General features: G+C 35.9%; 1 pseudogene across 1 annotated transcript; it reads right to left on the reverse strand.

Moving 5' to 3' along the window:
• Window positions 1–2,748: 2,748 nt before the first annotated feature.
• On the reverse strand, window positions 2,749–22,250 carry LOC143583704 (prefoldin subunit 3-like; annotated as a pseudogene). Its single transcript, XR_013144230.1, has 6 exons — window positions 22,096–22,250; window positions 21,908–21,965; window positions 21,723–21,794; window positions 20,930–21,048; window positions 20,574–20,675; window positions 2,749–3,029 (listed from the first exon to the last, which is right to left on the reverse strand). The product of XR_013144230.1 is annotated as a prefoldin subunit 3-like (transcript).
• Window positions 22,251–25,120: the final 2,870 nt, after the last annotated feature.

Raw genomic sequence — 25,120 nt, forward strand, 5'->3', positions numbered from 1 at the left:
GGCAAAGTGTACTCGGAAACAAAGTGTACTCGGAAATCAAAGTGTACTCGGAAAGCTGAGTGTACTCGGAAAGCTGAGTGTACTCGGAAAGCTGAGTGTACTCGGAAAGCTGAGTGTACTCGGAAATCAAAGTGTACTCGGAAAGCTGAGTGTACTCGGAAATCAAAGTGTACTCGGAAAGCTAAAGTGTACTCGGAAGCAAAGACACTTGTGATGTTTCAATTTTTCACCGAGTACACAAAGTGTACTCGGAAGTACAAGTGTGCTCGAGAATACTTAGTGCTTTTTCATTTTCCACCAAGCATGCTCGGGAGCAAAAGTGTGCTCGGGAGCAAGGGTGTGCTCGGGAGTACTTGTGATTTTTCATTTTCTCACTTAACACCAAGCATGCTCGGGAGCAAAAGTGTGCTCGGGAGCAAGGGTGTGCTCGACACAAACTTGAGTTTTCTCTTCCCAAGCATAATTGTTCAAGACAAAACAAAGTATGCTCGAAAAAGAGTCTGCTCGAATAAATAATAAAGTGTGCTCAAGACTTAAAGATAGATTTCTTGAGAAGACAAAGGATATGCTCTGGGTTTCATAAAGTGTGCTCGAATTTGATGTGCTCAATATAAGATGTGCTCGAAATAACCCGTGCTCGAGCAAAACAAAGATGTGCTTGGGCAAAACACCTCCTATGCTCGAAGCAACACTTAGTCATTTTTCCATACTCGAGTCCAATCTTAATTTTTTTTATAGTGTGCTCGAGACACCAAAACTTCATTTCTGCATCATCAGTCACTGATTTACCCTTGCAGAACCTGCTCGAATATTCACTTTGCATCTGCTGCAGCAAACAATGATGAAATTGACTTCAGTACATGTTCATTCTTGACTTGTACATTCTCCTTATCAGTTTGTACCATCGGCAATATTTTTCAACAAACATCTACTGTTTGTGCAGTACGAGCACACAAAACCCTAATTTTTCAAATCCAGAAACAAGTTTCGTAATCTGAAATTAATCACTATAGCCCTATCCAAGTCATCTCGAAATCAAAGAAACCTATCTTCATATCATAATCAACCTTTTCAGATCTAGAAATAATCAGATGAACAGTGTTGCCCCAAAACGAGCCAAATAACACTGTTACATCAGATCTGGACCGTTTTGACCAAATAAACATGAAATTGATGTTGGATCTCCAAACGAGTCATCAGCCCAAACATCAATCCATATACTTTTCTCCGAATCATTAAATAATTTCAAAACCCCCAAAAATAATTTCAACGAACTTCATCGTTTAACGTCCATGGTGGATTCAAGAGCGAAATGAATCTGTTCAGCAGTTAGTCTGAATGATTCGGTAACCCAGGCTCTGATACCAATTGTGAGTCCCGAGCCCCGGTGCGGAAGCGTGAATAATAGTCGTTACTTTTCAACGGTGTGGAGCTCGGAACCAGGGTTAGGATCGAATCTAACTCAGATTCATTCTTGAATGATGATATCAGTTGGACGGATGAGGTGTATTGGGAGAGAGCCTGATTCGATTAACAATCAACAATAAAGTAGGATGAACAATTGTAATCAAAACACAAACAAGATAGAAAAGGTAGTATGAAATATTAGCCGAATAATTCTCATTAAGATGAAACACTCATACATACATTCATACATACAATCAATTAAGAAATATCTCAGCCGCCACCAGGAGAGCTCATCCTGGCGGCAGAGACTCTCTCAAAGGGATAAAACCCTAAATCTCACACATACACAATACAGTCACTCATACTAGACAAATGAATAAAAACATCTATTTATACTAGCATAGCATGACTTGGTCTTCAAGCCATCCACCCTTGGTTGAGAACAAATAATACATTTTTCACCCAAAAATTAATTCGATGCGTCGGTCTAAAATATATGTCCCAACACTCAAGGCTACGAAGTTTGAAAAATGTCATCGAAGGGGGAGTGTTATATTTCGTCAAATATCTTGAGTGTATTACACCCTTGCTTATGTGCACATTTTCAACCTCAATTTAATGACCATGTCCCCCAAACAGTTGAGCGTTGTAGTATATATAAATATATATATATACATATATATATATATATAGTAGGTAAATTTAAGAGTAAAACTGTAAAAGGCATCCCAATATTTCACATTTGATGTATTATTATTACCATCTTAAAAGTTTCTTTAATCTCATAATCAAAACTTGATTAAAAATCAAAACTTGTTATAATAGTGCTAAAATTATAACACTACAGTTTCATGTTTTTTTCTTATCCTTTTTATTTATTTATTCTAGTTTTAGAGTTACAACTTACAAGCTTTATCTTCGTTTAAGCATTTTTCAAAATATAGGGCAAAAAGAAGTGCAATTTGGTTCATCAAAGTATATCTTTTGGAAGTTGCTCGATATGAAATCCATTAAAAGGAAGCATGACGACTGTCGGTTCCCTTTACCATCCGTTACACCAGCGTGTCCACAGCACTTACGTTTTGCCTTTTTTCTATTTATAAATTGACACTCTGAACGGATAAAAACTAAAGAAACATCTTAATCGTCTTGCATTTTTGTTCAAAGTTGTAACGTGATTCAAATGTTTATAATGTTTACATTAATTATTTACAAAACAGTAGACAACATGTTGCCGGCCCAACCAAACTCTACCCGACTAGTTTGGCACGAACTTAGAGTCTAAAAGTTGAACTCGTTTTGACTTGCGACGTTAAGATAGTAAAATGTCTGAAAATGCCATTCGATAACGAAGATTAAACGTTCAGCCCAACAAACAAACTCTTCGGTACACATTAATGTTACACAATGGGTACATAGCAACAAACCAATAAGCAGAAATGATATCAAAATTCATAAATACTGCAGAAAGTTTAAGGGGAAATGTTTAACTAAATTGATAACAACCTCAAAAGCAAGTTTGCACACCTCTTTGTATTTGTTTTTTCTCATGAATCTTGTGAAGACGTCTGTTTAACTCTTCTTTGATGGACATCCCAATTGTAGACCCGAGCAATCGTAACCTAATTACAAAAGTAAAGAGTGTGTGTGCATGCATGCATATATAATCTTTCGATCTTGGTTTAAAAGAATTAAGTGTTTAGGCTCTAAAGACCGAAACGCGCACCTCACGTATGTTAGGCGTTAAGTTGTCTTTTCATCTGTTTTACATATCAACCTTTTTATAAAGCAATCATTTCATAATTTCTTTAACCCCTTTGGCTGATTTTACATATTAGTCTCCTAAAAACCCCAATTTTCACCCAAAGTACAAGAGGGGCGCCAATGAGTGTGTATGAAACTGAGATAACCAACCCATAACTTGAATAACTGAACCGAAATAACTGAACCGAAATAACTGAACCCAATAAAAGCCGACAGTTTGGTTTTATTCCTTTTTTAAATCGATTGGTCGGTTCAGTTCAGTTTGGTTACAGTTTCTATTTAGCCAAAATGGAACCGTTCTTTCGGCCACCTCCCGGTTTTCCGGCACAACGGCGCCGGAAAGACGGCGCCGGAAAGGGGGCTGGGTATTTTAAGGATGTCAGGGAATGTTTCTGACATTCTCTGACAAACCCTAGCCCTACTTCATTAACGAACTAGGGGTGATTCACCAAGTAATTCGTTAAATAAAGCATAGCGAACTAGCTTCAGTTCGTGTTCAATTCGTTAAGGGAAAAGATAACGAATCACCCTTGATTCGTTATAGTCATTCGTTAAAGGATATGACGAATTGGAAGGTCCAATTCGTTACATGGACTGATTCGCTACATGAACTGATTCGTCAAAGGACGAGTTCGTTATAAGGTCCATTTCGCTTAGTAACCAGTTCGTTAAAGGGATTAATTCGCTACATGGACCAGTTCGCTAAGATTAGCCAATTCGTTATGGAAGACAGAAGTAACGAATGAACCTCAATTCGTTAAAGAGCATATTAGCGACCTAGACTTTGAAAGAATGACAGAATAGTCCCTGGACTTAGAAAAAGAATGATTTAATTACAAAGAAGCCCTTGGACTTTTAAGTAGCAAATTAATTAATGATTCAAAATGCTAATGGAAATGTGATAAGACAGTTAATAGAAATAAAATTTTTCCAAGCTGGCCTGGCAGCTCGACCCTAGCCAGGGGCTCTACCCCTTGGACCCTGCAAGGGGTTGCCGCCCCTAGACCCCGCTGCCAAAGGCGCTGCCCCCGACCCCCATTCGTTGAGGATTATAAGTGGACTGGAACTACGATATGGATAGTGATAGTAATTAATATGTGTAATTGTTATACAGTTAGTCGAGCACAGCTAAGGAAAGGAATAACAATTAACGGTGAACGTAATCGAGTTCAGGTGAGTTTCTAGCCCCATTTCCTTGTTATGTTTTCGGGGCTGTGTGCATACTCGATGTGAATGTTAATACACTTACCTTAAATGGTAAGTGTATGTCTTAATGACGATTGTGATAGTTATGTATGTATGCTTGACAGTACGTGAACGACCTTCCGGTATTGCACGAATTGTTAAGGAAAGTATAGTGTAGTATGTATGATATTTGTATGTGAATAAGGGAGTACGTACGATTATGTTATGTATGGCATTAAATGTATGGATATGATAATGAAAGGTAAGGTAAGGTTAAAGGGTTGCATACCCTAATAATATATGCGAAGGATAAAGGGTTGCATGCCCTAATAATATATGCGAAGGTTAAAGGGTTGCATACCCTAATAATATACGCGAAGATTAAAGGGTTGCATACCCTAATAATATATGCGAAGGATAAAGGGTTGCATACCCTAATAATATATGCGAAGGTTAAAGGGTTGCATACCCTAATAATATATGTGAAGGTTATAGGGCGTAATGCTCTTTAAAACGTAAGGTAAGTATATGAAAGAAAGTGAGAAGGTAAGTAAGTATAATATAAACGAAAGTATGAAAATATGTAGTTATGAATGTATTGTATGTTATGTATTGTATTGTATGTATGTTATGCACGCACGTGAGTAGGATGAGGCAGCTCGCTTGAGGGGACACGTGGCATTGAATAAGAGGCTGGCATCGGAAGGCTCAAGACGTTTAAGTTTAATGTTTTGTTTATTTTTGAAAGAGGAGATGTTGTTTTAAGACAAGATATGGTTTGTTATGAAATGTTATATGAAAGTTTTTAGATTCCGCGAATGTTTTAATTAACTCTGATATTTAGAACTGTGTTTATGAGTAAATCCAACGTCCAAATGTGAGGCACTGTGTTAGTGAACGGTTTTGCGTCTAGAGTCTTTGTATTTACTGTTAATGTTTATTTGATAATTAATGTAATATTTAATGTTTATATTTAACTAGTTCGTTAAGATTAAGTCTAGTTCGCTAGGGATGTTAGCGAAATAAGACTAGTTCGTTAAAGTTAAGTCTAGTTCGCTAGGGATGTTAGCGAACTAACACATTATAATGTATTCCCTCCTGATTCGTTAGGGGATGTTAACGAATCAGGGGATGGTTCGTTATGTTAAGTTATGTAACGAAGGGGAAGCTGGTTCGCTAGGGGATGTTAGCGAACCATGTCACCTTCTATATATAGTGAACAACTGTTCACTTGTAAAAAAAAAGGAGAGATATAAGTTTATTCAAAAAATGTTTTAAGTAATTATTCTCTCTCAAGCTTCACCTTAACATTATTGATAATATATATACACATACAGAACATTAAATCAAGGTTAATTATGAGCTAGATCTTTAACCGTGGTAATTGGATAATTAACAGATCTGAGATCTGTTTTATTTTTATCAGGTGTTAATTCGGGATCAAACAAGTGGTATCAGAGCTGTTGGTGCTCTTTACACTTGATTTGGTGTTTTAATTGTTATGTTTATTAAGTTTTTCGGTTTTTTGTTTGGTTTTTGAATCAATTTGTGTTTATTTTGGTTGAATTATGAACGATTTGGATGGAATTCCTGTTGGTTAAGGTATTGGATAGGTGTGGATTAAAGTAATTGAGGTGTGGAATGGTTTTATGTGATTTGATTTTGGTTTCGGTTTAAGTCCGAAACAGGGTATTTGTTTTTGAGGAATTTGATTTTGTTAAGGTGTTAATCGGTTACGAAGTTTTGTGTATTGGATTCGGAATTGGTTTATGAGGATTTTGATTGGTTATTTGTGCAATTTGGTTGAGTAACGAGGTTGTATTACGAATTTGGTATTTCTGGGTTTCTGGGTTAATCTTCATAATTTCTGGAAATTAGTTTGAAGATTTGAAGATTTGAAGATGAACTTGATTCGTTATCTTCTTCCTAGTGATTCGCTATATGTTTCTTGGTGATTCGTTATCAATAGTGTTTCTTCGCTACCTTGTTCGTTAGCCAATTCGTGTGAGTTATTGATTCGTGTTATCTAGTTCGTTAACTAGATTAACTGATTCGGGTGACACGTGTTCTTCTTGGAATTTGTGTCCTAACAACCTTTGCCACGTGGCATAAGGTGTCAGAGTTTGTTACAAATGGTTGTAACAACCTGATTCGCTATAGTGTGATTCGCTAATCCACTGTAGCTGATTCGCTAAGCACTCCTTAGTGATTCGTTAAGTTTATTTTGGTGATTCGTTACTGATTATCATCTGATTCGCTAAACTAATCCTTTGTGATTTGTTTGGTCAATTCGTTAAGTTGACTTTTGATTCGTTAAACCTTCATTTCATTCGTTATCTGTTTCGCCATTTGGGTGATTCGTTAACCTTATTTGTGTTTCGTTAAGTTGACTCGTTAAGTTGACTTTTGATTCGCTAAAACATTTACCTCATTCGTTAAGGTACTTCGTTGTTGATCAGTCTTAACTTCGTTAAGGATTGATTCGCTATAACTGTTCACAGTTCGCTACAACTATTTGCAGTTCGCTACAGTTACAGTTCGTTAAATCTTAATCCTTATTCGTTAAACCTTTAATTTTTGAAATTTTTCAAAGATGGCCGGCATGTATGCATTAGCGTCACAAAACATGTTGATGCAACAGATGTTACAACTTGATACCGAGATAGGTTCACATTCTAAATGTCCAAGATTTATGAATTTCAGTGACTTTGCCAAGTGGGAACCTCGGTTTCGTGCACATTTGGGATCTGTTCATCCTGACTGCTCATATTGTCTTGATGAAGTTTATGTTGCACCAATGATTGGTGATGATACTATTTGGTATACTCCTAAAGCTGTTTCTCAATACTCACAAGAAGAGAAGAAAGCTTTAGAAATCGAGATAAAAGCATATTCTACTTTGACTATGGCATTACCAGAAAATATCTTTCATCAAGTTGGTAGTATCAAGAGATGTGCGTCTTTATTTCAACATCTGCGTATGAGAAGCATGGGAAACACAGCTGAGAGTAAGAAAGTGATGCTCAAGTTTCAGTTTCGAAACTTTAATTTATTGAAAGGAGAAACAGTTGAAGAGATGACTACAAGATTTAGTCATTTAATTACTGAAATGGACAAGATGAAAATGGAAATTTCTGAAAGAGATAAAATTGACACTATTAAAAGTGTGCTTCCAAGTTCCTACTCAACATTTCTAATGGTTTTGAAAGAGAATGATTATTTTCTGAATGAAGACTTGACGGAACTTGAATTTCTACAAAAGATCGAAGCTAGAGAATATGATCTTAAGTGTCAAAAATCCTCCAAAGAAAATCAAGATCCAGCTTTCTATGGTGGAAGTATGCTTCTTAGTTCAACAATCTCTCCAATCACTACTTTTCTTAATCATGCTGCAAGTGAAAAAGAATCAACTATGTTTAATGATCCAAAAGTTTGTTTCTACTCTGATGGTAATTCGGGTGGTTTTGGAAGTTCAACTAATACCAATCCATTTGCTACACCACCTAGTGTGAATATGAAGGAAGCTGAGCAAAACTTTGCTTTTCTGACGGCTTTTATGTCTTCATATGAAAACTTAGTGAGTAGTAAAATTGCCACAAGTGATTTAACAGATGAGGACTATGATCAGATAGATCCAGATGATCTAGAAATCATGGATTTGAAATGGAACATGGCGATGATCATTCGTAAAGTTAAAAGATTCATGCAGAGAACTGGAAAAGATCTTCCAGCTTTAAACAAGAAGTTGGGTTTTGACAAATTAAAAGTAAAGTGTTATAAATGTCAAGAATTTGGGCATTTCGCGAAGGAATGTGACAAACCAAGGAAAGAATACACTGGACCTCGTGGTCAAAGTCAACATGCTTCTACACCATGAGGAAGTGATGCTGAAAAGAAACCATCTTCTTTTACAACACAAGCAATGTTAGCAGATGGAACTAATTGGTCACAACGGTTACTATGCAATGATGTTCAAGCAAATTTGGCTATGTTTGGGTTACATAAAGATTGTCAAGATGCTACTGGTAGTGAGATGTCTTCCGATAATGATTCTGGATCTGATTCTGACGACTCTTGCGATAAGCCTTCTGAATCAATGTTTGCTTGCATGGCCAAGATCAACGAGGTTAGTAATTCTATTTCTACTACTTCATTTGTTAAAACATCATGTGTTGACTGTGAATCTAACAAATCTAAGTTAGAAGCATTGAAAAATCAAAATGATAATCTTATAAGAGAAATTGCTTCTCTTAAGGATACTTATCGACAATCTCTTGAATCTCAAAGGAGATCTCGAGAAAAGATTGAAGCATTGTCGACAAGTAACCACGATCTCAAAGCCGAGTTATCTGTGAAAATGACCATTAATGACCAAAAGTTTCAGGAAATTTTGAAACATCGTTCTAAGATAACTGAACTTGAGAATGAGGTTCTTGAGTTGAAAAACAAATTGGGAAAATTTAGGAATTCATCTTTTCTGTTGAATGAAATTTTTGAAGTATCTGGAAAACAAAAAGATTCTAAGAAGGGTATTGGTTTTGTTGAAATTCCACCACCTTTTCATAATGATTATAAATTAATCCTTTTGCAAGAAAAGAAGAGGATTTGATTGAAAAAGAATCTGTGATTTATGAAAAACCTAAATTGGTTAAACCTGAAATTTTCAAACCCCAAGTTGCTCCTCAAAAACCTCATGTGGAAAGTAAAAAGGTCTTTGTTGATAATGTTGATAAAGTGATTATTGAAGATGTGTTTGAACCTGAGATAATACACAAGAATAAGAACATTCCTAGTTCTAATCGTATTCTTTGCGAACCTCAAGAGTTTGAGGAAGCTGTGTATGGTTCATTCAAGTCTCTAATGAACAAGGAAGAAACTGTGAAAACTAAACCAGTGAGGACAAAGAAGTCAGTTAAACCAAAGATTTCTGACGAGGACTTAATGCGTTTCATTAATTCTCCAAGTTCTAAGTCTTCTTCGGCTAGAGTTTTTAAGTTAAAGGGAATGGATACGGTGTTCACTGAAAACGATATTCCAATAAGTATTATCAAACCTGAACTTATTGAGAGTATTTTTGTCAATGACACTTCAAAAATTCAAGAACTTGAACGTGTGTATGCTCAAACAAAAACATCAGTTCAATCTGACCCATTGACTAAGGCAAAACAACTTTTAAAACAAGCTAAGAAAATTAACTTTGTGAAGTCAACTGGGACAGATACACTAAAAAGCTTTTCGAACTGTTCTAATTTAGATTTTTATTTAAAGAAGAAATCTGAATTATCTGATGAGTTTGCTAAAAGCATGACTAAAAATGTGAGTCATCATCAACCATCTGCATCATTTATTCCAATTTCTCCTAAACATCATCATGTAGACATGCGAACTTGTTTTTTATGCGGTCAACAAGGTCATGTGGTGAGGAATTGTAGTCAGCAGAACTATCAGAATCTTCATCCTTTTATCAAGGACAAATCTAAGCCAATTCCATTGGTCAAGGAGATCCTGAAACGACCTGTGTCATATGCTGATGATACTCATATTTTGTTTTCTGATGTGAATCCTCGGAAGGTTCTTCATGTCAATGAGACACACGGTCAAGTGAAACCAAAATTCATTCCAACTGAACCTATATGTCAAAACAAGAATTCAAACATTGTTCAGGCAGCTTACTTAAGACGAAAGTCTAGGAAGCCGGTAACTTATTCACAAGTGGCTGAACAACAGTTGAAATCTGTTCAAGTTAATGATCAAAGAGAAAACCAAAAGGTGCCCAAGACTGAGGCCTGGGCTGTCTTTTTGAACTAATCACTTTTGTTTGTGTGTAGGGTTCATCCAAGACCATTTCTGGTGAAAACTGGATCATGGATAGCGGATGTTCTCGTCATATCACTGGGAATCTCGACCTATTAACCAACGTAAGAAATATTCAAGGGGGTTATGTAGCGTTTGCTGGGAATTCTGGGGGCATGATCACACAAGAGGGTGAAATTTCAAATGGTCACAATACGTTTGAAAAAGTGAATTATTGCGACAAGGTTGATCATAACTTATTGAGTGTATCGCATATTTGTGATAAAAAGTACACTACGATATTTACTGACAAAGAGTGTCTTATCTTGAAACCGGGTTATGTTATTCCCGAGGACATGGTTATCATGCGATCACCACGATCAAATGATATTTATGTCTTAAACATGAGTTCTAAGATATCTACATCGATCGAAACATGTTTTGTCTCTAAAACAACCGAGAAAGACTCGATTCTATGGCATCGTAGAATGGGTCACATACATGTCAGAAAGATGAATTATTTAATGGCAAATGACTTAGTTGAGGGTGTCTCGTTAAAGAATTTTAAGTTATCTGATCACTGCGTTGCATGCAAAAAGGGCAAGCAGAAGAAGAAGACACATCCCTCTAAGTTATTGAATTCCATTGATACTCCTCTTGAACGACTTCATATAGATTTGTTTGGTCTAGTAAATCGTGCGAGTATTTCTGGAGACTGGTATTGTCTTGTAGTAACAGATGATTATTCAAGATATTCAAGGGTGTTATTTATGAGTTCAAAAGATCAAACACCAGTTTTGGTACAAAACCTTATTACTAAGATCGAATCACTGTACAAACAAAAGGTGAGGAGAATCCGAAGTGATAATGGTACTGAATTCAAAAACACTATATTGGATTTCTTTTGTATTCAAAAGGGAATCCACCGAGAATATAGTGCACCTTATGTACCTCAACAAAATGGTGTTGCTGAAAGGAAAAATAGAACTCTGATTGAAGCTGCACGTACAATGCTCGGTGATTCAAAGCTTCCTGTTCAATTTTGGAATGAAGCAGTGAATACAGCTTGTTATACGCTTAATCGAGTTCTAACAGTGAAATGACTCAAGAAGACAAGCTATGAGATCTTAAATAATAGAAAACCTAATTTAAAGTACCTGGAACCATTTGGGTGTCCGTGTACAATGTTGATGAAGGATTTGGGTAAATTTGAAGAAAAAGCTATTGAAGGTTATTTCTTGGGATATGCATCTCCAAAGAAACGGGTATTTAATTTCACATCTGGCTGTGTTGAAGAATGGTACCATGTGGACTGTCAAAAGTAAACAACTCCTCCTCAAGGGAAAGGTCCTGGATGTTTGACTACGATAGTTTATTTAATTCTTTTACTCCTTCGACTGAAAACATCGATGAAGATCTGGTTCGAGCATACTTTGAAGAACATTTGGACATTCCAGGATCTTCAAGTTCTAATGCAGTTGAAGTTCAACCAGATGCTCCAACTGAAGAATCTCAAGTTGTCTCTCCAGTTGCTATTGATAATGTTTCTACTTTATCTGATGATGATCAAGCTGAAATTCAAGTTATTGACCTTAACTGTGATAATGCTTCATCTCCCGAGTTGGGTGAACATTACACTAACTTATTTGATAATGTTGTTGTTCCTGAGAATCCCACTCTTCGGATTCATGGATATCATCCACAAGTAAATATCATTGGAGAACATGATGTGGGCGTCCGTACGCGTCATCAAGTTGCTTCGTCAAGTGACAATAACATATTTTGTGCTTACACTAATTTACATTCTTCGGGAATTGTGAATATTGTTAATTTCAATTGCTTTCTGTCTCAAGTTGAGCCAACGACATCTCGTAAGGCACTTGAAGATCCTTCTTGGGTAGAAGCTATGCAAGAGGAATTACAGCAATTTTCACGATTGGGTGTTTGGGATTTAATAGACAAACCTGCTAGAGTCAAGAAAGCCATTCTGACTAAGTGGGTATTTAAGTGCAAGAAGGATGATCGAGGAGTGATTGTCAGAAACAAAGCACGTCTAGTGGTGCAAGGGTTTCATCAGCAAGAGGATATTGATTACACAGAGGTATATGCTCCAGTTGCAAGATTAGAGTCGATTCGAATCTTCCTGGCTTATGCAGCTTATAAGAATATCAAGGTCTATCAAATGGATGTTAAAAGTGCTTTTCTTAATGGTGAATTACACGAGGAAGTGTTTGTCCAACAACCACCTGGTTTTGAAGATCCTGATTATCCAGACCGTGTTTACCGATTAAACAAGGCCCTGTATGGTCTACATCAAGCCCCGAGTGCTTGGTATGGCACGTTCGCCGACCATCTGACTGATAATGGCTTCAAACGAGGAACTGTTGACTGCACTTAATTTCATAAAACTGTTGGTGATGATCTTCTTCTAGTCCAGATTTATGTTGACGATATTATTTTTGGGTCTACAAACGACACATTGTGTAAGGAGTTCGAGAAGTCCATGCAAACAAAGTTCGAGATGAGCTCGATGGGAGAGATGAATTTCTTTTTAGGGTTGCAGGTTCACCAGTCTGCTCATGGAATTTTTATTCACCAGACTAAATATGTGAATGACGTCTTGAGCCGATTCAAGATTTCTGCCAGAAAAATCCCTTCAACTCCTCTTCCAGTAGGGCACAATTTATCACCGGATGAATTGGAGGATTCCGTTGATCCTACCTTCTATCGTGCCATGATTGGTTCTTTAATGTATTTAATGGCTTCTCGCCCTGATATTATGTTTGCTGTTTGTCTTTGTGCTAGGTATCAAGCAAGTCCACGAGTGACTCACCTGGCAGCGGTCATGCGTATTTTGCAATATCTACGGGAAATCCTGACATGGGTTATGGTACCCCAAAGATAATACTTTCTATTTTACCGCCTACTCAGACTCAGATTATGGAGGATGTAAGATCAACTTCAAATCAACGACTGCAGGATGTCAATTTTTAGGAAACCGGCTTGTTTCCTGGCAGTGTAAGAAGCAGACAACGGTCTCCACTTCAACCGCCGTAGCTGAGTATATTGCAGCCTCGAGTTGCTGTTCACAGGTTTTGTGGATACAACAACATCTTCGCGACTACGGTTTGAAGTTTCTTACTACTCCCATTTTGATTGATAATTCTGCTACTATTAGTATCACCAAGAATCCCGTACAACATTCTAAAACGAAACATATCGAAATTCGATATCATTTTATACGGGATTGCTATGAAAAGAAATTAATTGATCTTGAGAAAGTGCACAAAGATTTTCAAAAAGCCGATCTATTTATCAAAGCGTTTGATAAAACACGTTTTAATTTTTTGCTTGGTTTAAATGGATTGAAGACCCTTGCTGAGATCCTAAAATTAGGATAATTATCTTTAAATTGCTTTATTGTTTTAGCTTAATTTTTTTTTATGTTTTTAGGTTTTAGGGGGAGAATTCTAGAAAATACAAAAAGAGTGTGTTTTTGTTTGTATAGATAAAATCCAAAAACATTAAAAATTTTTTCAAAATTCAAAAATATTGTGATTTATGTTCTTTAATGTTTTTCTTTTAAATATTTAGAAAAATCAAAAACATTTTAAAATTCGAAAATCCAAAAAGATTGTGAAGTTTTTATTGTTTATAAGAAAATTGAAAAAGACAAAAATATTGTGCTTTTAATGTTTGTATAGAGAAAAACCAAAAAGATTTTGGCAGACGTTTTTAGATTAGTTTCTCGCTGAAAATTACGTCGGTTATTTAAGTTTGTGAAGCATGCTTGCATGTCTTGGTCATATTATTCACTTGTGAATTGATGGTTAGCCATTTATTTATAAACTTAAGTTAACTGGGGCGATTAAATTTATCTTTTCCTTATTTTATGCTCCTCAAAATTTTGAGTTTTTGAAGCAAAAAGATAACATGATAGTACATTGATTATCTTGACCCCAAATTCAGCAAAACGTAAGCTTAAAAGATTGTGTGCTTAATTGCATTGGTGCATTGGTAGGTCTTAAAACAACCCTGTAGAGTAAAGTATGTGATATAAACATAACGAAACGCCAAATTGAAAGGGGTGTAAATGTAATAACCAGTCATACTCAAGCCTTATATTTGTTGATCACCCAAAAATAAAATAAAGCAAATAACAAGCGTTAAGATTCTGGACACTGTGAGTCTTGATGCGGCTTAACCATCTGGGTATTCATAAACATGAATATTTCACTCGCCTTCTAGAGCAAACCCAAAGTCATTAAACTTGATCACCGTTGTACTTCGTACAATTTAAATTACTAACTTGATCAAAATCCGCTGTTAGTCATACAATTGTTCCTCCCTTGCGTGCGTCTTAATATCATTAAGAAACGGACCCCAGGGGATACAATGTATGTAAGCCGACAGATGGACTTGTACATACTCACGCACAGTAAAAGAAACTTGATGCATTGCTCAAAATTTCTACAATTGGTATCAAAATTTTGATCTACAATATAATGGTTTAAGTCAAGTTGGGGTGATTTGGCAAAAAAATCAAATTAAGCTTGAACAGAGATTAGAGGCTGGTAGGTTCTGATATTCTGTGCTTTAATTGAACTTTTAATCATATCACAAAAATACTTGAATGTGTGTTATTAGATTTATGTGGACAACAATACCAATGACCGACTTATCGCCAGTCATAAAATCGCTGAAATATAAAACTGTGATGAAAGGGCAATTTGGTCAATATGATTCTCTGCTCAAACTCAACAAAAATACAAAAATATGTACTGTTTTTGATAAAGTCATTGAAAAACACAAAAAGATTGTCTATTTTAATTGTTCGGATATTTTGTTGTAAATACATTCTTTATTTTTTTATTTAAAATACCAAAAAAAAAAATTACATTTTTTTAAGTTATGTTTCGGAAATCTGAAACATTTTTAACGTATCTGGTTGTCGGGATAAAAGGGTTTCTCGATAATCTAATTTATTTATTTATTTATTTATTTAATTCTATAATTAATTCATTAATTTATTCATTTAATTATTTAATTTAAAATTAAATTAAAGAGTTTATTTCGCTAATATCCAATTCGTTATTTATGTATAACGAACTAGGTGATTCTTTAGCGAACTAGCTTCTAGTTCGCTAACCTAATTCGCTTCCGCACTCTGTTAACGAATCATTCCTTCGTTATGCATATTTAACGAATCATGACACGAATTATGTCTTGATTCGCTACCTTTAATTTAACGAATCAAGTAGCGATTCGCCACCATAAGGTAACGAATTGAGTTAGCGAATGGGCTAATTCGTTAACTTTAAGTTATACGAATCGTCTGATTCATACAATTTATACCTAGGGTTACGTGCACTGTTATATAAGACAAGAAAATGAACAGTCTTCCACTGTTCTCCTTCTTTCTTCATCGTTAAGAAACCTGTTCAAATTCTTTCTGAAATTTCGACTTTCTTGTTTGAATATTTCAAGGACATATTTGAGTGTCTAAGGTATAGCTGATTATGGCGATATCATTTTCGTCAAAAATGGCTATGTGTTGATAGTTAAATTATGAAATTTTATGAGTTTAAGGGTTTCTGAAATTTTGAAACCCATTTGTGTATAATTTATAATTCATGTATGTTTTTGATGCCATTATGATCGGAATCATATTCCGATCCCTTGGTGGGCTTCAATCATGAATTGATTGTTGTTTGCCTGGTTAATTATTGGTTTGTGATATTGGTATTTACCGTGGGTTCGTCTAACCTATGTACTTAGAGATTTTGTGTATTAATCTCATTCATCTTCGATTACGAATGTAATTTCCGAGTACAACGAGCTCACTAGTGTGATGATTCGACGATATTTATGGCCTAATTGTTCCTGGTTCATCTTGTTGACTATCTGTGTTCATCCTAATTTTGACCTTGACTGTGTGAAGTCAAAGAACAAGTCTTAATTAAGACCATTCGTTAGTCTTAGCGAATTGGAACTGTTTCGTGTCCAATTCGTTAAGATTTTACACAAACTAGCTAAGCGAATAAGATGTCACACGAATCAGATTTGGATTCGCTTAAATATAACGAACTAGTGTGTAGTTCGTTAAAATTAAATAGTAATTCGCTATGTTCAGTTCGTTAAGACATTTACTTGATAGCGAATCACCTGATAGATAACGAATCAGTGTGATTCCTAACGAATGATATTTAAAAAAAAAAAACTTAATTACACATATTTTTGATTATATATCCTAAATATCTATTCTCATATTCGGTTTTATTTATACTAAAAACATGGCTGATCAAGAACAACAAAATCAACCGCCACAGGAACAACCTCCACAAGGACAATCACAAAAACAAGATCAACAAGCTGAAGTGATCTTATTGCCATTCGATAAGAAGCACAATATTTGTGCTTATGTTGATCAAGATGTGACTGATTTGAGAACGTTTGGAGCTATGTTGACTTTCTTACGACGTTCAAAGATTCATTATGCAATCACTGCTAAACCTAAAGTGTATCTTAGTATAATCAGGCAGTTTTGGAACACAACAGAATATGTTGAGGAAAATAATTGGGTTTGAGCTACAATTAATCAGACTTCAATTACGATTGATGTTGAGGTCATTCGTCGGGTGCTTCAATTTGACGATAATGATGATAATCCGAGTGAATTTGACAGAACATTGGTTAGGGGGTTATTTACACGCTTGAATTATGGAGGTGATATTCGTAGATCTATGTTGAACAAGAATGGATTGTGTCCACCATATAAGTATCTGCTGCATGTTTTACTTCACTGTATGAGTGGACGTCGCGGTGGTTTTGATGAATGTAGACTAAGCTTGCAATCGGCATTTGTTGCTCTAATCCTGAACAAGCCCTTCAACTACTCAGAACTCATTTTTGATCATCTGAAAGAGCAAGTTCAGCAAACTCTACCGTCAAAGAAGTTCTTGATGTACCCTCGCTTTTTACAGCTAATTATTCAGGATTTGATTCCGAACTTGGTGATTGATCGATCGTTGGTGAACAATGTTCTTGATATGGAACATATGAAAGCTGAAACGGTGCATCGTATGTTAATCTATAGAAAAGACAAGCCACAGGGTAAAGGGATGATTGGTCATATAATCAATCCGGATTACATATGTCCTCCTAATGAGCGCTGGATCCACGATGATTCGGATTCCGAGCGTGAAGGGGGAGAAGGTGGGAACAATGATGGTGACAATGATGATGGTGATGGTGATGGTGGAGTTGGTGAACGAGCTCTTAAAGAACAACAAGATGCAGTCGATGCTGCTCTAGCTGCCCCATGAAAGCTCAGCTTAGAAAGAAAACGAAAGGGAAAGGCTGTAGCTACTGGTGAACAACCAAAGAAGCCCCGTGTGTCTGTTGGGGCTGGGTAATCATTGGAACCCCACCACCACGTCAATCAACTACTCAAAGCTCGGCGGTGCCGCTAACTACTAACACTCCGATTCTTACCTTGACAACGACGTTGGTGTCACATGAGAGGCTCAGTTTAATTCCTCAAATGGCGTTGACCGAGATACCGAGGCCTCCTGCTGTGTTGTCTATAGTATTTTCCACCACATCAATGAGACCTCCTCCTCTGCCAACAACTACTCTTCCTCCACCTCAGCCTAGTGATGTCTCTTTCATGAGGATTACTCGGCCTCAAGGACCTGTTCAACCTGTTCATCCATCTGTATACAATTTGCCACCAGGTCGTCAAACTGAAATGCTGCTTAATCTGCTACATCTATATGAAAATCAAATGGCAGCTGACCGTCAAACTCAAGAAAGACTCATGGAGAATCAACGTCGAATGATGAGTTATATTTCTTTCTGTCAGAAGGAGACTAAGTCGTTACGTACGATTGTTGAGTCTCAGGAGGTGAAATTAAAGGAACAAGAAGAGTTGATTTTACAATTAACTTGTAAAGAAGATGCCCTCAAGAAACTTAAGAATAACGATGATGATCCTGACGAGTCTGATGCAGGAGGTGAGCCTAAACAATCGCATGGTTCATCCTCTGTTGCAGGTGTTAGTGGCGGTGATGATTCGAGCAAGCAGATAATTATTTATTAAGATCCAACAGCTGCCAAGCCAATTGAGATGATAGCAGCTAACACAGTGGTATTTATGGATGGATCGGGGGTGGTTAGAAGTGTGGTGAACAGAGATGAGATAGAGGTTGGTGAGTTTGTGGTTACATCCTTGACACGAGAGCAGATTTCGATTCTGCTTGGGCTGAATGACGATCAGTTGACTGCTTTAGAGACTGAGCCTGATGTCGAAGTGATCAATGAGGAAGAAATGGAAGTTGATCCGTTATTTATGGATATGGATTTTATTTATGAGAATGAGGAGATTAAGATGGAGGATGTGACAGCTGAAGAGTACCCGGACTTGTATCAACACGTAAACATTGATCAAGGTGCTCCGGTATTTCATGAAGATGTAATTAAAGAGACTGAGGATGAACTGGAAAAGGTTGTGTAGCGAACAGTTCCTTCACTCAAAGAAGTGACTGATGATGACATAGAAAGATGGTTCAAATGTCAGAAAGTGGGTAAGATTATCAGTGCTTAACGGTATGTAGATCAAGAAAGAAAAGATACCGCTGCTGCTAGGATTGAGGCGAATCAGGTGACTACCTTCAAGACTGTTTCTAAGGTACATGGTGATATTGTCTCCTGGCTCTATGATTCAGACCTTAAAGTATGTATAGTCAAGTGGGAAAGGGTGTCCAGTATTACGAGAGGATAATGGATGTTTTAACTCTACCGCGTTGGGATGTACGTACCCTCGCGAGACGTCCATTTATCAATCGTGGGGGTCACCGAACGGCTGAGTGGTTTCATCAACACTTACTGTTCGAGGTCAATCATGGCTTCAAATTCTTCAAGGCCCAGGTTCCAAGACGTAAGCGCATTGACGAGATTGATCCAAGGACCGGCTGGAAGAAATTTGTCTTGAAAGTGAAACCGCCAATGACAATGAAAGAGGTTCCTGTGAAGACAATGCCTCAAGATATTTAGCTGTCTTTCAACCGTTGGTACTATGACAATCATACTGGTGAGGCCGTTATTGTTCGTGGTCGAGGACTGCAGACCGAGCTCATCAAGATAATCGACCCGATGTGGTTGGTTAATTTATCAGAGACAGACAACGACGTGCTACACTGGAAGCAGATTTTGTTTGAACGCCAAGAAGATTACGACCTGGCTATGCAATTCCAACGAGTCATTCGTGTGTGTCACGAACATGGAATTCATAGTTGCAGAGACTGGCAGTCCAAGCGCTTCAAATAAGTTAAAGACAAAGAGCTCAAGACGAGGGGGTGTCTGTCAGTGCACGGTTTTGCGTCTAGAGTCTTTGTATTTACTGTTAATGTTTATTTGATAATTAATGTAATATTTAATGTTTATATTTAACTAGTTCGTTAAGATTAAGTCTAGTTCGCTAGGGATGTTAGCGAACTAAGACTAGTTCGTTAAGGTTAAGTCTAGTTCGCTAGGGATGTTAGCGAACTAAGACATTATAATGTATTCCCTCCTGATTCGTTAGGGGATGTTAACGAATCAGGGGATGGTTCGTTATGTTAAGTTATGTAACGAAGGGGAAGCTAGTTCGCTAGGGGATGTTAGCGAACCAGGTCGCCTTCTATATATAGTGAACAACTGTTCACTTGTAAAAAAAAAGGAGAGATATAAGTTTATTCAAAAAAGGTTTTAAGTAATTATTCTCTCTCAAGCTTCACCTTAACATTATTGATAATATATATACATATACAGAACATTAAATCAAGGTTAATTATGAGCTAGATCTTTAACCGTGGTAATTGGATAATTAACAGATCTGAGATCTGTTTTATTGTTATCAGGTGTTAATCCGGGATCAAACACACTGGTAACGGGGCTTTACACAAAAAAACAAACCGAACGGATTGTAACAGAGCAGAAGAAACCGACTTTTAGTAACTTAAAAAGAAAATGTCGTACCCGAAAATTTTAGATTCAAATGTGTAAAATCGATTAAATATTAATTAAAAAAGTTAAGCTCAAATTCATTATATTGTGCCATTTTTTCCGACCCGAACCTTTCAAGCCCAAATAACAAAACTGAAAAACCCAAAACAAACTGAACTCATAGTAAAAACTGAAAAACAGAAAAAACGAAAACCGACCCATGCTCCTAACACCACCTCAAGCCACTGGGGCGCTTTCCTCATCGTCTCACAGATCAGGCGCGCATTTTTAAACCAAGTTTTGAATTAGGTAAATACAAAATTTACTATTGAAAAAATTCGTATGTATTCTTTATTTTTTATCGAACAAAAGGTAGCATCTAACTTTCGATATAAAACGGCTTCAATTTAACAAATAAATATATTTAATTAAAGTGGTACCTGAGTAATGGTAACTTGATCTCTCAAGAACTGTAGATCATCAACTAGTACTTCTAAACTGGCTTTTGCATTTTGTAGATTGTTCTGTAGCAGAGTAGTGGCCTACATATAAGTAAATCCAGGTCAACTTCATCTCCGACAGGTCATACAGATAAAAGTTCAAAAACATAGCAAAAGCAACCAAAATTCCAACGTGTAGCTGAAAGTCTAGTTTTTTAGGTCATATTTGATATATTACCTATTTTTGAATATTCAACAAAACGTGGTTATGAGTCAAGAAGGACCGGCCATTTTGACCCATTTCCCAGCCCGCCCATTTTTTCACCTATAAAGATAATCCAAAACAAAAGATATACCTCTTCACATGAATACTCGAGCATTACGTTTGCTCCTAACCATAAGCATACAGAATCTGTATTATCGATCTGGGCCGAGCATAGATGCCTTCAGATACCTCAAAATCTGTAAGTAATGCCTGTAAAGAAAAACAGGGCCCGCATATAATGTTTCCAATATCACAGGTCCATAAGGCTATGTGTAGTGGAGGGGCTTAAAAATGGGGCGACTTGCGCCATGTGGTGCCCAGTCAGCAAAGAGTGAGTTTTTATTTTAGGGGTGCAATGGTGTTATAGCCCCGCATATATATATAAACAAAAAAACATAAATCCGGCGACAAATATTCATCGCCCCCCACTTGTCGCCCCACTTATCGCCCAGGGGGCGGTGTTTTCTTCAATTATCGCCCCATTTTAGGCAAATTGCCGCCCCACTACTCGGAACCTAATCTTGCTTGGTAGTGTACATGGCTAATTATATGTCAAACTGTTAATAGCATAGTTATCAAAGGCGCTAGGCGCACTCAAGGAGCATAGACCTAGAGGCCTAGGTTTCGTCAACTTCAAGATCAAGAAGCGAGAAATAGGAACAAGATGCTGATATATTGGGAATGGACTGGAAAATGGGCTAGGCGCAAGAAACGAGGGCATTTTATAACTAAGTTTAATAGCACAAACCAATACACATATAGTCATAAAATCTTAACTCTTATTGATGAGTCAAAACTCAAAACCAATATTTAGAAGTGAAATCCACTGACAAGCAAGGCAGTGAGCACAAACTGATTAGACTGGCAAGTATAATAATACGAACCTCGTCACTTTCCTTCTTAGCTTGTAAAGTGGCAACAACGTCTATGCACTTCTCAATATCTGGAATCTTGGCCTGGTAAGAAAAATATAAACATATTGTTATGCTATATCATAAAAGAAAAGAAAAGAAAAGAAAAGAAAAGAAAAGGTTATTAATTTTAAAATAAAGTATAGAAATGATAGTACCTGAAGATCCCTCTGTTGAGCAAGAAGTTTCATCTCAACCACTTTGTATTGCTGACGCCTGCACATACAATCATCATAAATTCAAATTTTTAAAGAAATATGTACAAAATATAATTGACAAACCCTAATACGGATCTGACGTTATTATTATCAATTAGAAATGATGAGTGAATAATAATTAAAATGACCTTTCTTGTAGGAAGGCTAGAGCAGAGTTGACATCAAGCCCTAATTGATTCAAATAAGCTTCCACGTCTTTCACAAACGACGCCGCCGGTATTCCCCTCCGTTCCCCCGCCACTTCACCGTCCATTTGCGCCGCCGATGCTATTGCTGTAGCCATTTTCTTTCTTTTCTCACTACAATAAAAAGGGTTTTTTAGGACCTTTTGTGTGGGACGCTTGTAAAATAGGGTCCTAAAATCTATTTAATAGGACAAATGAAAATTTGGGGTCCTTTTACAGTATACGGTACAGAACCGGTGTCCTAAAAAGTTATTTAATAGGATGGATGATTCTTTGGGGTCGTATTATCATATAACTTAATAAGAAACTTAAAATGTAAATCTTTATAAAGTAATCTATAAGACATGTAGTTGTTGGTGTTCCATTATGTGGTAATATAATAGGATACTTTATCACGGGAGGTCTTATTATAATAGGATACTTTATCACTGGAGATTGGACCAAACTTGTGTGAGGTAAACGTTCAAGTACCAATAAAAATATATGAAAATTTGGTGAGACCATATGGGTTATTTTCCACAATTCAAGATTGTATTGGTGTATCCATCGCATGGCCTTGTCCATTCATCTCGTTATGTATTTGTTAAACTTGGGATACGAGTAATTTTATTAACATGGAACTTAATGCTTATACATGGATGGTTTATTTTTAGGTAGTCCGTGAGGATTGAGGATGCAGGATGACTCTGGATTTTATGGTACTTGTTTCTTTTATTTCTTTTTAATTTCTTTGTTGAATGTTACAAGAGTTTATGTTGGATAATGTTATAACTTATTTATGTTTAGTGTTTTTGTTATGAATAAGCTTATTCAATATAATGAAGTTTTATTTCTTTCAATAGTGATGTTATACACAATAACTATTAGGATTGTATATGTTGTTGGTCTTTTTATGTGTGTGTAGACGTTTAAAAAAGGGTTGTAAAAGTGTAAAAGTGTCATAAAATATTTTTTTAGATGCTATTTAAGTTGTTCATAGACATTATGAGACCATAAAATTTAGTTTCATAATCTTGTTTGAGATATTAGAACCCTTTTCTTGGTAGTATAATGCTTCATTATAAGGGTCCTTTAAATTAATTTTTAAGGACGTTTGTATGTGTATCAAAAGTTTACAATTAGGTAAGCACGTGTCAGAACACTGTAAAAGTGTCCCGATATGTTTTTATTGGGACGCTTTTTGAGTTGTTAATGGATATCTTATGCGACCATAAAATTGGCTTAATAATCTTATTTGAGATATCAGGACTTTTTTCTTAATACTAAAGTACCTATAATGTTACATCAAAAGTGTCCTATAAATTAATTTTTAAAGACGCTTTTATATGTATCAAAAGATTAAAGGTAGGTAAGTACATGTTAAAACATTGTGAAAGTGTCATAATATATTTTTATTGGGATGTTTTTGGGTTGTTAATGGATATATTATGCGTCCATAAAATTGGTTTCATAATATTATTTGGGATATCAGGACGCCTTTTGAGTTCCGGGACTTATTACGACCCCTTTACATGAAACGCTATTCTCGTTGGTCCTATTAAATGAAAGGTCCTATAAAATAACATTTTAGGACGCTTTTGTGCGTACTAAAAAGCCCATTTTGTTGTAGTGTCTTTTCTTTTCTTCGAGGAGGAGGAGGAGGATACAAAATTTATGGTATTTTTTAACTATTTTAATTTGTTTCTTTAAAAAACCAAAAAAAAAAACAATTTCTAAATCTAATAAAGAAACATCATTTTCTTTAAAAGACACATGCTTCGTTCAAAAATCATAACGCTCCTCATCGTTTGTAGCCAGATTCTTCGCCTCGTCTACAATCGGTTCTTCATAATTTGTCGGTTTCATAATCCAAACAACATCAAATATGTTCATCGTTTTCAATTATGAACTATGATTTATATTTTAGTGTTTAATAGATTTTTGTGAAGAACATCAAGCTGAATACTGCTATTGGATTTAGGATTAAACTGCATGATATTTTATATTAACCGTTAATAGATTTGACATTTAATCGATTCCTATTAATCTATTTATGTTTTAATCTTTTTTGGGTTTAAAGGTATGATTTTTTTTTTAATTATTGGCTAACTGATATGATGTTTAATCTGTTTGTTACTTTAAATTGTGTTTATATATTGTGATTTTCGTTCCTAATACGCCTGATTTGACTAATGTACTAGATTCCTACCTATTCGCTATGAGCAAGATATCTCATTTTAAGGATTCATGTGAATGATGTGGTTCAAGTACACATGAAGGTTGTTTACAAAAAAGATTTGGTTTTAAATGTGAACACTCTTCATGTGATAGTGTATGTGTAGTGGTTTAATTCATGTAAACTAATAATTTGTATCACTTTGTCCTTTTTTTATTGCTATTTAAGAAACTAATATAATTAGTTCAGTTGTTCGCTTCGTGACAATATATATAGGATTATAAAGCTAATTTCCAAATGTCTAAAAACTCAAGTTTTGTTAAATCAATCATTTGATGCTTCACATTTCACATTCTAATCTTCTGGTTCGTATAGAACAAACCGAAGGTTTGACATGCACCAATTTTGTAATAGGTAACAAATAATTAAATCACACTTAATGTTTGGTATCGTATCCCATTAATTTTGATTTCTGTATACCAAATATTAACAATTCAAAGAATTATAAATGTCACCTAACTTTTGGTAATCATATCCTATTAATTTAGATTTCCGTAAAAACGTTATATTTATTATACAATCTTCATCATCTGTTCTTATTCATTGATATGCTCTTATTCTTTCCGTGTGTTTTCCTATTGGTTCTTTTTCCGAATGTAGTCAACACGCTAATGCAGATGCACCATCAATCATCACTCACTCTATCTACTTTAAATTCAACTGATGTAACTTTTTTATTTTGGTTGTTGGTTTTGTATATATATATCATTGAATTTTTGTAGGTTCCCAGCCGGATCTACACGGAAGTATCTC

The sequence above is a fragment of the Bidens hawaiensis genome, unplaced genomic scaffold (assembly GCF_021521415.1).
Source record: "Bidens hawaiensis isolate Kalapana, Puna unplaced genomic scaffold, B.hawaiensis_p1.1 tig00032492_1, whole genome shotgun sequence".
In the NCBI taxonomy this organism is placed as follows: Eukaryota; Viridiplantae; Streptophyta; class Magnoliopsida; order Asterales; family Asteraceae; genus Bidens; species Bidens hawaiensis.